Source organism: Hylobates moloch, unplaced genomic scaffold (assembly GCF_009828535.3).
Source record: "Hylobates moloch isolate HMO894 unplaced genomic scaffold, HMol_V3 SCAFFOLD_13, whole genome shotgun sequence".
NCBI lineage: Eukaryota > Metazoa > Chordata > Mammalia > Primates > Hylobatidae > Hylobates > Hylobates moloch.
Window position 1 is genome coordinate 81,511,228 of NW_026652288.1, and position 15,497 is coordinate 81,526,724.

At 40.0% G+C, this 15,497-nt stretch overlaps 2 long non-coding RNA genes across 2 annotated transcripts; one reads left to right on the forward strand and one right to left on the reverse strand.

Annotated features, from left to right (window-relative positions):
- Positions 1-86: 86 nt before the first annotated feature.
- On the reverse strand, positions 87-3,098 carry LOC131381055 (uncharacterized). The gene is made up of 3 exons (XR_009209478.1): positions 2,966-3,098; positions 2,643-2,714; positions 87-466 (listed from the first exon to the last, which is right to left on the reverse strand). It is a non-coding gene; the product is annotated as an uncharacterized LOC131381055 (long non-coding RNA).
- Positions 130-9,279, forward strand: LOC131381056 (uncharacterized). The gene is made up of 3 exons (XR_009209479.1): positions 130-245; positions 7,288-7,357; positions 9,193-9,279. It is a non-coding gene; the product is annotated as an uncharacterized LOC131381056 (long non-coding RNA).
- The last annotated feature ends 6,218 nt before the right edge of the window (positions 9,280-15,497 follow it).

The window sequence follows — 15,497 nt, forward strand, 5'->3', positions numbered from 1 at the left end:
TCCCCGCCCTTACCCGCCCCCACGCAGCCCTATTTCCGGGATAGGCCCCGGAGCGTCACAGGCACCGCCCTCTCGGGCTACCATTGGCTACCAGATTCCCGAGGCTCCGCCCAGTCACGTGAAGAGCGCCCTGGCAACCCCACGTGCTGCGGATTAGTGCACTTCCGGCGTGGAGCGCACTTTCAGCAGTCTGGTTGCCGAGGGTGAGCTCGCTGGCAGAGGAACTTGCGCCTTCCAACTCTTAGGTTTGTTGAGTTCGGGTCGCAGTGGACTTTAATGGGAACCAAGCAAGGCACCCAGTGGCCCCTGCCATCAGGTGCTTGGCAGTTATCACATGACGATCGTCAGAATTCGCGAGGCGCGTAGATTCAGCGAGTGCCAGTGTGGCTGGCTGTGAAGCGAACTTTGGGTTCGAGCTTCTGGTTCAGCTTGCATCCTTTCTTGGGGTTCGAACCTCCTCCTGGTCCTTAAAGAAGAATTCAGGTGCAGTATTTTATTACCCAGCTCGGCACCGCCGGTCCTGAGGACCCCATTCACCTCTTGGTGAGATTTTTGGCAGCGGCTGCTGCTGGATGCCCCTGTGGAGTCAGCACTGCTGCTTGGGGTGGGAACTCCTGAAGCATCCGCCAACTAACAAGCCAGCAGTGAAATGAATTAACCCATTTCTCACAGCAAAGGCTGTTGGGAAGTTGTGGAGGCAAAGGGCGTCTGACTCCTACGGCATTGTGGGTCCAGAGAGGTGTTCTGCCAACTCATCCATTCTTTCCTCCTGGCATTGGCATTCCTTAGAGTTTGGGGTTTAACCCTGCCACATTAGAACGCTTGGATGGTCTTCAAAATTGACCTAGAGCTTGTAGACTGCCATAGAAAGGTTCTTAAAAGCGATGTGCTCCCTCTTGACAGTTTCATTTCGCAACCTACCACAGTATTCTATCTTGGGGAGGTGATCTAGGAAATTATTTCCCATCCCACACCCGCATTTATGTGGTAACTCTGACTTCCTATTGCTGTCTCGTGAATAATCCCATATCTCACATTCCTGTATGACTCTACAGTTTACACATATCTTTCAAACATGTCCAGTTTAACTTTTGCAATAAGTTACTGCCCTCTCATGTACTGAATTCAGCCTCTAGCTAATATATAAAGGAGCCATTACAGCAGTGGCTCATGCCTGTAATCCCAGCACGTTGGGAGGCTGAGGCAGGTGGGTTCCCTGAGCTCAGGAGTTCGAGATCAGCCTGGGCAGTGTGGTGAAACCCCTTCTCTACCAAAAATACAAAAGCTTAGCTGGTCATGGTGCCGTGCACCTGTGGTCCCAGCTACTAGGGAGGTTGAGGTGGGAGGGTCACTTGAGCCTGGGAGGTGGAGACTGCAGTGAGCGGAGATCCGGCCACTGTATTCCAACCTGGGTGACAGAGTGACACCACCACCCCCCCCCACGCCCAACCCCCCAGAAAGAAAGAGCCGGATTAGAATCTCGGTTCATTAGCTCTTTCTGCTTTTCCTTATACCTCCTAACTTTTCCCTATTGTTTTTAGAATGATCACTAATAGTATTTAGTATTTATATAGGCAGGTAGTGTACTAAATTTTTGATGTGCATTATTCCTTTGATTGTGACTGCTGCTCTCTATTTTTAACCTTTTGAAGTTATTCATATAAAGTAAAATTTGTCCGTTTTCTTTTTATGAGTTTTGAAAAACATATCTTGATCATCTGCAATGATCAAGATATGGAATATTTCCCTCATTCCAAAAGTTTTCTAGTGGTTTTTTGTGCTCAGTTTCCTCCCTCTACATCCAGCCCCTGGCAAATATTAACAGTACTTTTTTAACCTGAATTTTTAGTTACGGAAAAAGGAGGAAAGTTAAGCAATTTTCCCCAGATTACAAAGCTAGTAAGTTGGAAAACCAAGATTGGAACCTAGGCAGTTTGGTTCCAGAGTCGCTGCTCTACCTACCACCATATACTGCATTCACAAAAGATTTGGGTTTGGAATCAAATGACTGAGCATCACTCATTCAATAAATACAGTCAGTTCTCCTGAAGTCAGTAAGAACACTGAATTGGCAAATACTAAACCATTGCTCCTAGGGGAAATACAGGGTTAGGTTCCTCTGAGCCTCTGGGCCACAACATTGGTTAATATGTGATTTTTAGTGTGTTTCTATTTAAAGACACCTGATTTTCTATGTATTGTTGGTTCATTAACATTAAACTCATGGCCAACAGCAATGTAATTCATACCTGGAGGTAGTTTATCTAACATATGCTCTCTGTAAGGCACACTGTAGCTTTCTTGTGTTTCGGAACATTAGCTCTTCAGCACAGTACTTGGGGGCCATTTTGAACAGTGAAATCAACAAAAGGCACAACAATGCAAAAACTGGCAATAAATAGACTGAAAAGAATACTGGTTTACAGTTTGACAACTGAAACAAGAAGGCAGAGCATGGCTGTGTTTGACCTCAGCTAAATGTGCATTAGATGGCACCAGTCTCTGTGCGTGTTCACAAATGACTTCAAAAGCACTGCAAGTATTGATTTTAAGATTATAAGTAAATTATGTCCAGTATGCAAATTTGCAAATATGGAATAAAAAATAATGGAGATCGACTGTGTGTACTTTAGCAGCCTTACCTTTGGTATTACTGTGTTGACCAAGACAGCCTCTGGTTCCTAAGGTGCTTGCAGTCTATTGCAGAAGACAGTCTAGTAATTTTAAAATATAAAACAAAGGCTAGTAAAGAAATAACTATAAGATACTGAAAAAAGGGGCTTATCTAGGCTAGGCAGTGTCCAATTAAAATATGATACAAGCCACATATAGTTTTGGGTTTTCTTTTAGACACATAAAGTTAAAAAATGAAACTAATTTCAATAGTATATTCTGTTTAACTGAATATGTCCAAAATATTATTTTACATGTAACCAATATAAAAATTATTACTAAGATACTTTACTTTTTTCCATACTAAGCCTTCAAAATCTGGTGTATTTTACACTTTCAGTACATCTAAATTCAGACTAGCTATAATTCAAGCGCTCAATAACTAGGCATGGTTGGTGGCTATCATATTGGGCATCATAGGTCTAGAAGGTTCAGGAACTGCTTCTCTGGGGGGATATCAATTTGAGATTTGAAAGACAAATTGAAGTTAGCAATGGAGAGGAGTTTAGAAAGGGCACTTTAGGCAAAGGAAATGGGGTTACAGAGGTGTATTGTGACAGAATCGTGGCATCATTTGTACTGTAAATGGTGTAGTATGATGGTGTGTACTGTAAAGATGGGTGAATTTGGACTTTCTCCCAAGGGCAGTAGAGAAGCATTGAGACAGTACATACAAGAAAATGATAAATTTTTTATTATTTTTAAATTTTTTTAATTAATTTTTTTTGAGATGGAGTGTCACTGTGTCACCCAGGCTGGAGTGCAGTGGTGTGATCTCAGCTCACTGCAACCTCCACCTCCCAGGTTCAAGCCATTCTCCTGCCTCAGCCTCCTGAGTAGCTGGGACTATAGGTACCTGCCACTATGCCTGGCTAATTTTTTTTTTTTGTATTTTTAGTAGAGACAGGGTTTCACCATGTTAGCCAGAATGGTCTTAATCTCCTGACCTTGTGATCTGCCTGCCCCAGCCTCCCAAAGTGCTGGGATTACAGGTGTGAGCCACCGTGCCCAGCCTTTTTTTTTTTTTTTTTAATTTAGACTATTCTAGTTGTGATATGGAGTATTTTTTAGGGGGAGAAAATATTGGAAGTAGGAAATCAATTAGACATAATTATGTTGAACAAACATGAATGAGAAGATTGCAGAGTTATAAGGGAAAATGGAAAAAAATGTCATAATTAATTCAATGTTAAGGATCAAAATGGGGAGGCACAGAATACGAAGAAGAGAAAAGAGTCAAATTAAGACTCAACAGTTTATGGTGTAAGAATCTGGGTGAATGGTGGTGAATTTTCATTGAGATAGAAAATACAGGAGAAACAGCAGTTTGCGAGGAAAGTCGAGTTCACTTTTGGGCAGATTGAGTTTAAGGTTCCTATGGGAAAGGGAACTATCTGAAATAGAGATACATTTATGAATCAGTATATAGGTGATGATTAAAGCTATGAAAGTGGAACATTTAGAGGAAGAATGCGCAATGAAAAAAGAGGAGTGAAAAATAGAGCCCTGTGCTATTTAAAGGATCACCAGCGGAAGAGGAGAACGAGAAAGAACATTGTATTTCTTAGGGTTTTTTGGTTGCAAGCAACAGAAAACAGTTCCTACCAATTTAAGTAAAAAGCACGTCTTCATAGGAATGATACGGAATAACTACAGGTTTGAAAGGAAGCCTGAAAGGATAGAAACTGTGCAACTTTAGAGTTTCTGTGGAAAGAACCATTGTATAATCTCATCTGATGCTGTTAGAATTAACAACCTACAAGTGTTAATACAAAGTCTAAGAGTTAAAGTTCTGGAAGGTGAAATTCGGATTGCTCTAGCTTTCATTTCCTGTCCACCCCTTGACAAGGCACCTTGCTCCAATAGTCCTGTTTCTACCTCTTGCAAACCAAAAGTATCTGGAACAGATCTCAATCAATTTAGAAAGTTTGTTTTGCCAAGGTTAAGGATGCACCTATGCTACAGCTTCAGGAGGTCCTAATGACATGTAACCAAGGTGGTCAAGGTACAGCTTGATTTTATACATTTTTTGTTTTTTGAGATGGAGTCTCGCTTTGTCGCCCAGGCTGGAGTGCAGTGGCGCGATCTCGGCTCACTGCAAGCTCTGCCTCCCAGGTTCACGCCATTCTCCTGCCTCAGCCTCCGCAGTAGCTGGGACTACAGGTGCTTGCCACCATACCTGGCTAATTTTTTTGTATTTTTAGCAGAGACGGGGTTTCACCATGTTAGCCAGGATGGTCTCGATCTCCTGACCTCGTGATCCACCTGCCTCGGCCTCCCAAAGTGCTGGGATTACAGGTGTGAGCCACCGTGCTCTGCTGATTTTATACATTTTTGGGAGACCTGAAATGTCAGTCAATACATGTAAGTTGTACATTGTTTCAGTCTGAAAAGACAGGACAACTCAAAGTGGGGTGGAGTTGGTGGTGGGGTGGGGCTTCTGGGTAGATTAAAGACAAATGGTTGCATTCTTCTGAGTCTTTAATCAACCTTTCACTGAGTACACAATTTACATGTGAGAGGGGTTTAGAGGAATAGTTATTTATGCCTTAGACTGGCTCAGTGAATCTTCATTTTTAGGTGAACAGTAGGGCCTAGGAAGCAATCAGATAAGTATTTGTCTCAGTTGAGCAGAGGGATGACTTTAAGTTCTGTTTTTTGTCCCTCACCTGTGAAGATAAGCTATCAATTTACATTGCCGGTGTGAAAATCAGAACTGTTTTTTTAGGGCAAAGATCATGAGGTCCACGAGGAATTTTCTTGTGGGCAAATTGTGAGGGAGCTTTGTAGCTTTTTTATCTTTGTAGCTATCTTATTTAGGAATAAAATGGGAAGCAGGTTTGCCTGATGCAGTTTCCAGCTTGACTTTCCCCTTTCGCTTGGTGAGATTTATTTTCCTTTCACATTCTGCTTTATATAAAGGAGGTTCGACCATGTTGATTTCTTTTTAAATGGAATAGCACTGTTAGAATAGCATTAACCAAACCAGCAAACTGTCTGACAGCTGCACAAAAATACAATGACATATATACCTACATCAGCAAATTAAGCCTGATTTAATTTTATTGATCTGATCTCTACGGTTGAGCACCCTCCGTTTCTAAAATAATTTTCGTATTTTTGACCATATAAATCAACAAATGCCTGTAACTCATTTTGTGGCCAAACTTTCACTTTCAGGTAGTTCAATTTCAATTTCAGGTAGTTTAATTTGACTTTCAGTCTCCAAATTGGGATTGGATCCTGGCCTAAGTAACAATGAAGGGTGGAGCATAAGGGAATTAATGGCTTCCTCCTCAAGGGAGTGACAGTTTCCTCAGGCAAGGCAGATACAGTTGTTTACAAGAAACACTCTTTGTCAGATTATGTGTTGTTGATAGCGTTTACAGAGGATTTGGAGGTTTGGAGTACTTCAACTTAGAAGTTGAAGTACATAGATGTCCCCATTTTCCTTGTAGAGCTTTCCCTTATCAGTTGCCTAATGTTTACAAATGAGACCAGCAATGCACAGATTCAAACTCTTAAATTTGTTTCAAAGAAATCTTAGCCTTTGAGTCAGTATTTTTTTCTTGTTCTAAGGTGAAATTTAGGGAACAAATTTCTCGTGGTTTAAGTTACCCAATCCTGTCTGAAGTAGTCATCTCACCCCCAAAGTCCTAAAATTTTCTCATCCTTTAAACTCTTTAAATTGTTGAGTGGCAGCAGTTACCAGTTTCCTTCAGTTAGAGCTTCATTTTCAGTGGCCATGCAGCCTAAGAGATAATTTGTTGAGCGGTTTCACCACTGTATAACATAGACTACTATGTTCTGCTTTTGTAATTTGAACTTAGAGTTAACGATCTTCTACCCCATCTTGGTTCTATCCAATTCTTAATAATCATATTTGCAATATAATGTATGGGCTGCAACTCTCTGGTAGATTAGTTAGGGTTCTTGGTTGCAAGCAAAAGAAACAAATTTTTAAAAAGTTAAGCAAAAAGGGAATTTTATGAAATAGTATGAAGGAGCTGCCACAATTGAGAGAAAGAGGGAGAAACGATGTAGAAAGGAATCAAGCAGCTCTGGGCATCTCAACAGCAAATATGGCTGTGTCGTTCAAACAAAGAAGTTCAAATCGTTTGAGATGATACAGTTGCTTCCTTAGTGGGTGAATGTGTTTTAACTTCGGGAAGGTTGAGAGTTATGTATAGAAATAAAGAAACAGGGTACTCTCAGGGGTTTGATGGTACAAATTTGATTTTTAATTATATGTAATATTAAAGATAATTTAGCATATTCAAGTGAAGATAAGCCTTGAGATTCCAAATTTTAAAATGTATAATTGGGTGATTGGGTTAAACTCGTGGTTTTAAATTGAAGTGTTTCTAAGTGCTGTGGTTTGAATGTTCCCTCGAAAACTCATGTTGGAACTTAATCCCCAATGGAACAGTATTAAGAGGTGAGGCTTTTAAGAGGTGATTGGGTCATGAGGGCAGAAAGATGGATTAATGGGTTAATAGATTAATGGGTTGTCACTGGAGTGGGTTAGTTATCACAGAGTGGGTCTGTTATAAAAGTCAGTTTGGCATGCTCTTTTCCTTTCCATGTGATGCCCTCTACCATGTTATGACACAGCAAGAAGGTCCTCACCAGAAGCCAACTGAATGCCAGCACCATACCCTTAGAATTCCCAGAATCCAGAATTGTAAGAAATAAATTAATTTTCTTTAAAAAAAACCCAGTCTCAGGTATTCTAGTATAGCAAAAAAAAAAAAAAAAAAAAAAAAAAACCGACTCAAGACACTAAGTTTTAAAATAATATTGTAACATTTAGAAGATCTTAAGACTTGCCACATTTATGAATTAAATTTATTGTATTTATAAGAGCTATGTTTATACTTGGGAAGGTCTTATTTATTTACTAGACTATTGAGGTACTTTTAAAAAAAGCAATGTATTGAACTTTTAAATACAATATGTACTGTTTAAGAGTGTTTAGATTTGTAACTGGCACCAAGCATTCACTAAAAACTTACTTAAAATTGATTAAACTTATGTGCTACATTTGTAAGTAGAATGATGAGATTTATAAGTTTGATTTAAGGAAGTCTCCAAATTGAAATGTAAATCTATTAGAAGGTAGGAAGAACACCTGAAATGGTAAATATATGGGTAAATATAAAATATTATATATTTTTCTTCTAATTTTTTTAAGTCATATGATTGATTAAAAAACTATAACAATACTGTAATCTGGGGTTTATTACATATGTAGATGTAATGCATATGATAACTAGCACAAAAAATGAGAGGTAAGTGAAAGTATATTGTTGCAAGGATTTTAGATTTCATGTGAAGTTTTCTAATACTGCCTCTAAATAGACTAAAATTAGATAACAATGCATATTATAGTTCTTAGAATAACCATTCAAAGCAATATAAAGAGGAATCACTAAGAAACAAATGAAATAATTAAAATGGAATTCTAAACAATATTAGATTTACCACCTCCACCTACAAAAAAAAAGCAGGAAAGTATAAACAAAGAAACAAATCAGATGGGGTAAATAGAAAACAAATAACAAATTGATAAATTTAGCCATATCCATAATTACATTATATATAAATGGATTAAACACTCAAAAGGCTGAGATTGTCAGACTAGAGACCACACAAAAGACCCAACTATATGCCGTCTATAAGAAACACTTTATAAAGCGTTTTTAAATATAAAATTTCTTGAAAAATACAACATACCAAAATGGACACAAGGTGAAACAAAATCTTAATATTTATTTATATATTTGAGATAGAGCCTTGCTTTGTCATCCAGGCTGGAGGGCAGTGGCGTGATCTCAGCCTACTGCAACTTCTGCCTCCTGGGTTCAAGCGATGCTCCTGCCTCAGTCTCCTGAGTAGCTGGGATTATAGGTGCCTGTATATATATATATATTTATATAGGCTGGTCTCAAACTCCTGACCTCAAGTGACCCACCTGCATTGGCCTCCCAAAGTTCTGAGATATGTATGGGGGAGGGGTCTAACCTCCTTCTCCTCCTTCTTTGACAGAGTTACAGCTTTTGCCGGGAAACCTGGAAAGCCCAGGTATCTGAAACTAAAGCTTCCTAAGTGAAGGAGAAATAAGATCCTTTCCAGATAAGCAAATGTTGAGGGGGTTTGTTACCACCAGAGCTGCCTTACAAGAGATCTTGAAAGGATCAGTAAATACAGAAAGGAAAGACCACTACCAGCTAAAACAAAAACACACTTAAATACACAGAGCAGTGACACTATACAGCACCCACACAAACAAGCAAGCACAGTAATCAGCTAACAGCACAGTGACAGGATCAAATCCATACATATCAACACTAACTGATATGGTTTGGCTGTGTCTCCACCCAAATCTCATCTTGAATTGTAGCTCCCATAATCCCCACGTGTTATGGGAGGGAGCCGGTGGCAGGTAATTAAATCATGGGGGTGAGTTTTTCTTTTGCTGTTCTCATGATAGTGAACAATTATCATGTTTTTATAAAGGGCAAATCCCCTGCACATGCTCTGTTGCCTGCCACCATGTAAGATGTGCCTTTGTTCCTCCTTCCCCTTCCACCATGATTGTGAGGCCTCCTCAAACATGTGAAACTGTGAGTCCATTAAACCTCTTTTTCTTTATAAATTACCCACTCTCAGGTATGCCTTTATTAGCAGTGTGAGAACAGACTAATACAGTAAATTGGTACCAGTAGAGGGGGGTACTGTTATAAGGACACCTGAAAATGTGGAAGTGACTTTGGAACTGGGTAACAGGCAGAGGCTGGGGCAGTTTGGAGGGCTCAAAAAAAGATAGGGAAATGTGGGAAAGTTTGGAACTTTCTAGAGACTTGTTGAATGGCCTTGACCAAAATGCTGAGAGTGATATGGACAATAAAGTCCAGACTTAGGTGGTTTCAGATGGAGGTGAGGAACTTGTTGGGAATGGAGCAAAGGTGACTCTTGTTATGCTTTAGCAGAGAGATTGGCAGCATTTTGCCCCTGCCCTAGAGATCTATGGAACTTTGAACCTGAGAGAGATGATTTAGAGTATCTGGAGGAAGAAATTTCTAAACGGCAGAGTGTTCATGAGGAAGCAGAGCATAAAAGTTTGAAAAATTTGCTGCCTGATGATACAGTAGAAAGAAAAACCTATTTTCTGGGGAGAAATTCAAGCCCACTGCAGAAATTTGCATAAGTAATGAGGAGCTGAATGTTAATCATCAAGACAATAGGGAAAATGTCTCCAGGACATGTCAGAGACCTTCATGGCAGTCCCTTTCATCACAGGCCCAGATGCCTAGGAGGAAAAAATGGTTTCATGGGCTGGGCCCAGGGACCCCATGCTGTGTGCAGCCTGGGGGGACTTGGGATGTCCTGCATCCCAGCCACTCCAGCTGTGGTTAAAAGGGGCCCAGGTACAACTTGATCCATGACTTCAGACGGTGCAAGCCCGAAGTCTTGGCAGCTTCCATGTAGTGTTGAGCCTGTGGGTGCACAGAAGTCAACAATTGAGGTTTGGGAACCTCTGCCTATATTTCAGAGGATGTATGGAATGTCCAGGCAGAAGTTTGCTGCAGGGACGGATCCCTCATGGAGAACCTCTGCTATGGCAGTGTGGAAGGGAAATGTGGGGTCAGAGCCTCCACACAGAGTCCCCACTGGGGCACTGCCTACAGGAGCTATGAGGCCACCATCCTGCAGACCCCAGAATGGTAGATCCACCAACAGCTTGCAGCATGTGCCTGGAAAAGCCACGGGCACTCAACACTAGCCCATGAAAGCAGCCAGGATGGGGGGCTGTACCCTGCAATACCACAGGAGTGGAACTGCCCAAGGCCTTGGGAACTCACCTCTTGCATCAGTGTGACTTGGATGTGAGACGTGGAGTCAAAGGAGATCATTTTGGAGCTTAAAGATTTGACTGCCCTGCTGGATTTTGGACTTGCATGGGGCCTGTAGCCAATTTTGTTTTGTTTGGCCAATTTCTCCCATTTGGAATGGGTTTATTTACCCAATGCCTGTACCCCCGTTGTATCTAGGAAGTAACTAACTTGCTTTTGATTTTGCAGGCTCGTAGGCAGAAGGGACTTGCCTTGTCTCAGATGAGACTTTGAACTTGGATTTTTGGTTTAATGCTGGAATGGGCTAAGACTTTGGGGGACTGTTGGGAAGGCATGATTGGTTTTGATATGTGAGGACTTGAGATTTGGGAGGGGCCAAGGTTGGATTGCTCTGGTTTAGCTCTGTGTCCCCACCCAAATCTTGTCTTCAGTTGTAGCTCCCATAATCCCCACGTGTCATGGGAGGGACTCTGTGGGAGGTAATTAAATCATGGGGGTAGGTTTTTCTTGTGCTGTTCTCATGATAGTGAATAAGTCTCATGACACCTAATGATGTTATAAAGGGGAGTTCCCCTGCACATGCTCTTTCGTGCTGCCATGAAAGATGTGCCTTTGCCCCTCCTTCATCTTTCACCATGATTGTGAGTCCTCCCCAGCCACGTGGAATGGTGAGTTCATTAAACCTCTTTTTCTTTATAAATTATCCAGTCTCTGGTATGTCCTTATCAGTAGCATGATAACAGACTCTTAGACTAATCTTGAATTTAACCAGGCTAAATGCCCCGCTTCAAAGGCACAGAGTGGCAAGCTGAATAAAAAAAGCAAGACCCAATGGTATGCTGTCTTCAGAGACCCATCTCATATGTAATGTTACCCATAGGCTCAAGAAAAAGGGATGGAGGAAAATGTACCAAGCAAATGGAAAACAGAAAAAAGCAAGGGTTACAATCCTAATTTCAGACAAGACAGAGTTTAAACCAACAAAGATAAAAAAAAAAAATACGAAGAAGGGCATTACATAATGGGAAAGTGTTAAATTCAACAAGAAGACCTAACTATCCTGAATATATATGTACCAAACACAGGAGCACCCAGATTCATAAAGCAAGTTCTTAGAGACCTAGAAAGAGAGATAGACTTCAACACAATAATAGTGGGAGATTTAAACACTCCACTGACAGTATTAGATCATCCAGGCAGAAAATTAACCAAGATATTCAGGACCTGAACTCAACATTGAACCAAATAGATCTGATAGACCCCTATAGAACTCTTCACCCCAAAGCAGCAGAATATATATTATTCTCATCAGCATATGGCACATACTCTAAAATCAACCATATAATTGGACATACAACAACCCTCAGCAAATACAAAAGAAACAAAATCATACTAAACAGTCTCAGACCACAGTGCAATAAAATAGAAGTCAAGACTAAGAAAATCACTCAAAACCATGCAGTTACATGGACATTAAACAACGTGTTCCTGAATGACTTTTGGATAAATAATAAAATTAAGGCAGAAATCAAGAAGTTCTTTGAAACTAACGAGAACAAAGATACAACATACCAGAATCTCTGGGAAACAGCTAAGGCAGTGTTAAGAAGGAAATTTATAGCACCACATGTCCACATCAAAAAGTTGGAAAGATCTCAAATTAACAACCTAACATCACAACTGAAAGAATTAGAGAAGGAAGAGCAAATCAATTCCCAAGGCAGTAGAAGATAAGAAATAACCAAAACCAGAGCTAAACTGAAGGAAATCAATACACCAATAACCATTCAAAAGATCAACAAATCCAGGAGTTTGTTTTTTGAAAAAGTTAATAAGATAGGCTGCAAGCTATAAAGAAGAAAGAGAAAAGAGCCAAATATACACAATTAAAAATGACAAAGAGAATGTTACCACTGACCCCACAGAAATAAAAATAACCATCAGAAACTACTATGAACACCTCTATGCACACAAACTACAAAATCTAGACTGAATCAGGAAGAAATTGATTCCCTGATGAGACCAATAATGAACTCCAAAACTGAATCCGTAATAAATAGCCTACCAACCAAAAAAAGCCCAGGACCAGATGGATATACAGCCAGATTCTATCAGATGTACAATGAAGAGTTGATACCATTCCTACTGAAACTATTCCAAAAAACTGAGGAGGAGGGACTCCTCCCCAACTCATTCTATGAGGCCAGGATCATTCTAATACCAAAACCTGGCAGAGACACAACAAAAAAAGAGAATATCAAGGATATTCAGGCCAATATCCTTGATGAACATTGATGCAAAAATCCTCAACAATATACTTGTAAACTAAATCCAGGAGCAAATCAAAAAGCTAATCCACCATGATCAAGTAGGCTTCATTTCCAGGATGCAAGATTGGTTCAACATACACAAGTCAATAAATGTGATTCATCACATAAACAGAACTAAAGACCAAAACTGTATGACTAGCTCAATAGATACAGAAAAGGCTTTTGATAAAATTCAACACTGCTTCATGTTAAAAATGCTCAATAAACTAGGTGCTGAAGGAACATACCTCAAATAAGAGTTATCTATGAAAACCCACAGCTAGCATCATAATGGATGGGCAAAACCTAGAAGCACTCCCCTTTAAAACCAGCACAAGACAAAGATGCCCTCTGTCACCACTCCTATTCAATATAGTATTGGAATTCCTGGCCAGAGCAATCAGGCAGGAAAAGAAATAAAGAGCATCCAAATAGGAAGACAGGAAGTCAGTCTATCCCTGTTTGCAGATGACATGATTCCATAGCTAGGAAACCCTATAGTCTTGGTCCAAAAGCTCCTTGATCTGATAAACAATTTCAGTAAAGCTTCAGGATACAAAATCATTGTTCAAAAATCACTAGAATTTCTATACACCAACAACAGTCAAGCCGAGAGCCAAATCAGGAAGGCAATCCTATTCACAATGGCCTCAAAAAGAATAAAATACCTAGGAATACAGCCAACTAGGGAGGCAAAAGAGCTCTATAAGGAGAACTACAAAACACTGCTCAAAGAAATCAGAGAAGACAGAAACAAATGGAAGAACATCCCATGCTAATGGATAGCAAGAATAAACATCAAAATGGCCAGACTGCCTAAAACAGTCTGCAGATTCAGTGCTATTCCTATCAAAATACCAATGACATTCTTCACAGAACTTGAAAATATTTTAAAATTCATATGGAACCAACAAAGAGCCCGGATAGCCAAGGCAATCGTAAGGAAAAAGAACAAAGCTGTAGGCATCACGCCACCCGAATTCAAACTATACTACAGGGCTACAGTAACCAAAACAGCATGGTACTGATAGAAAAACAAGCACATAGACCAATGGAACAGCATAGAGAGCACAGAAATAAGTTGCACACCTATTACTATCTGATCTTTGGCAAAGCTGACAAAAACAAGCAATGGTGATAAGACTCCCTATTTAATTAACGGAGCTGGGATAACTGGCCAGCCATATGTGGAAGATTGAAGCTGGACCCCTTACCCCTTACACCATATACGAGAATCAACTCAAGATGGATTAAAGACCTAAATGTAAAACCCCAAACTGTAAAAACCCTGGAAGACAACCTAGGCAGTATCATCCTAGACATAGGAATGCAGAAAAATTTCATGACAAAGACACCAAGAGCAGTTGCAACAAAACCAAAAATTGAAAAATGAGCTCTAATTTAACTAAAGAGCTTTTGACAGCAAAAAAAAAAAAAAAACTGTCAACAGAGTAAACAGCCTATAGAATGGGAGAAAATATTTGCAAACTATGCATCTGACAAAGGTCTAATACCAAGCATGTATAACGAACTTAAACAAATTTACAAGTGAAAAGCAAACAACCTCATTAAAAATTGGGGGAAGGACATGAACAGACACTTTTCAAAGGAAGACATACATGCAGCCAACATACATATGAAAAAAAGCTCAATGTCACTGTTTGTTAGAGAAATACAAGTCAAAACCACAATGAGATACCTTGTCACACTAGTCAGAATGACGATTACTAAGTAAAATTACAGATGCTGGCAAGGTTGCAGAGAAAAGGGAACACTTATACATTGTTGGTGGGAGTGTAAATTAGTTCAACCATTGCGGAAAGCAATGTGGTGATTGATCAAAGAGCTAAAAGCAGAACTACCGTTTGACCCAGCAGTCCCATTACTGGGTATATAACCAGAGGAATATAAATCATTCTACCATAAAGACACATACATCCACGTGAATATTCATTGCAGCACTATTCACAAAAGCATGGAACCAATCTAAACGCCCATCAATGACAGATTGGATAGAGAAAATGTGGCACATACACACCGTGGAATACTATGCAGCCTAAAAAAGAGTGAGATCATGTGTTTTGCGGGAACATGGATGGTGCTCGAGGCCGTTATCTTTAGCAAACTAATGCAGGAGCAGAAATCTGAATACCACATGTTGTCACTTATAAGTGGGAGCTAAATGATGAGAACTCATGAACACGAAGAAGGGAACAACAGATACAGGTCTATTTGAGGGTAGAGGATGGGAGGAGGGAGAAGGGTAGAAAAGTTAACTATTGGGTCCTGGGCTTCATACCTGGGTGATTAAATAATTTGTACAACAAACCCCTGTGACATGAGTTCACCTGTGTGACAAACCTTCACGTGTACACCTGAACCTAAAATAAATGTCTTTTTTTTAAAGAAACAAAAGTGTTTGTGCCTCAAAGGACACCATCAAGAAAGTGAAAAGAAAGCCTACTGAAAGGGAGAAAATATTTCTCATATATAGACATATCATATCAAATATATAAAATACATGATAAGGGATTTTTATCTAGACTATGTAAAGAACTTTTACAAGGGCCAGGCGCAGTGGCTCACACCTGTAATCCTAGCATTTTGGGAGGCCGAGGTGGATGAATCACTTGAGGTCAGGAATTTGAGACCAGCCTGG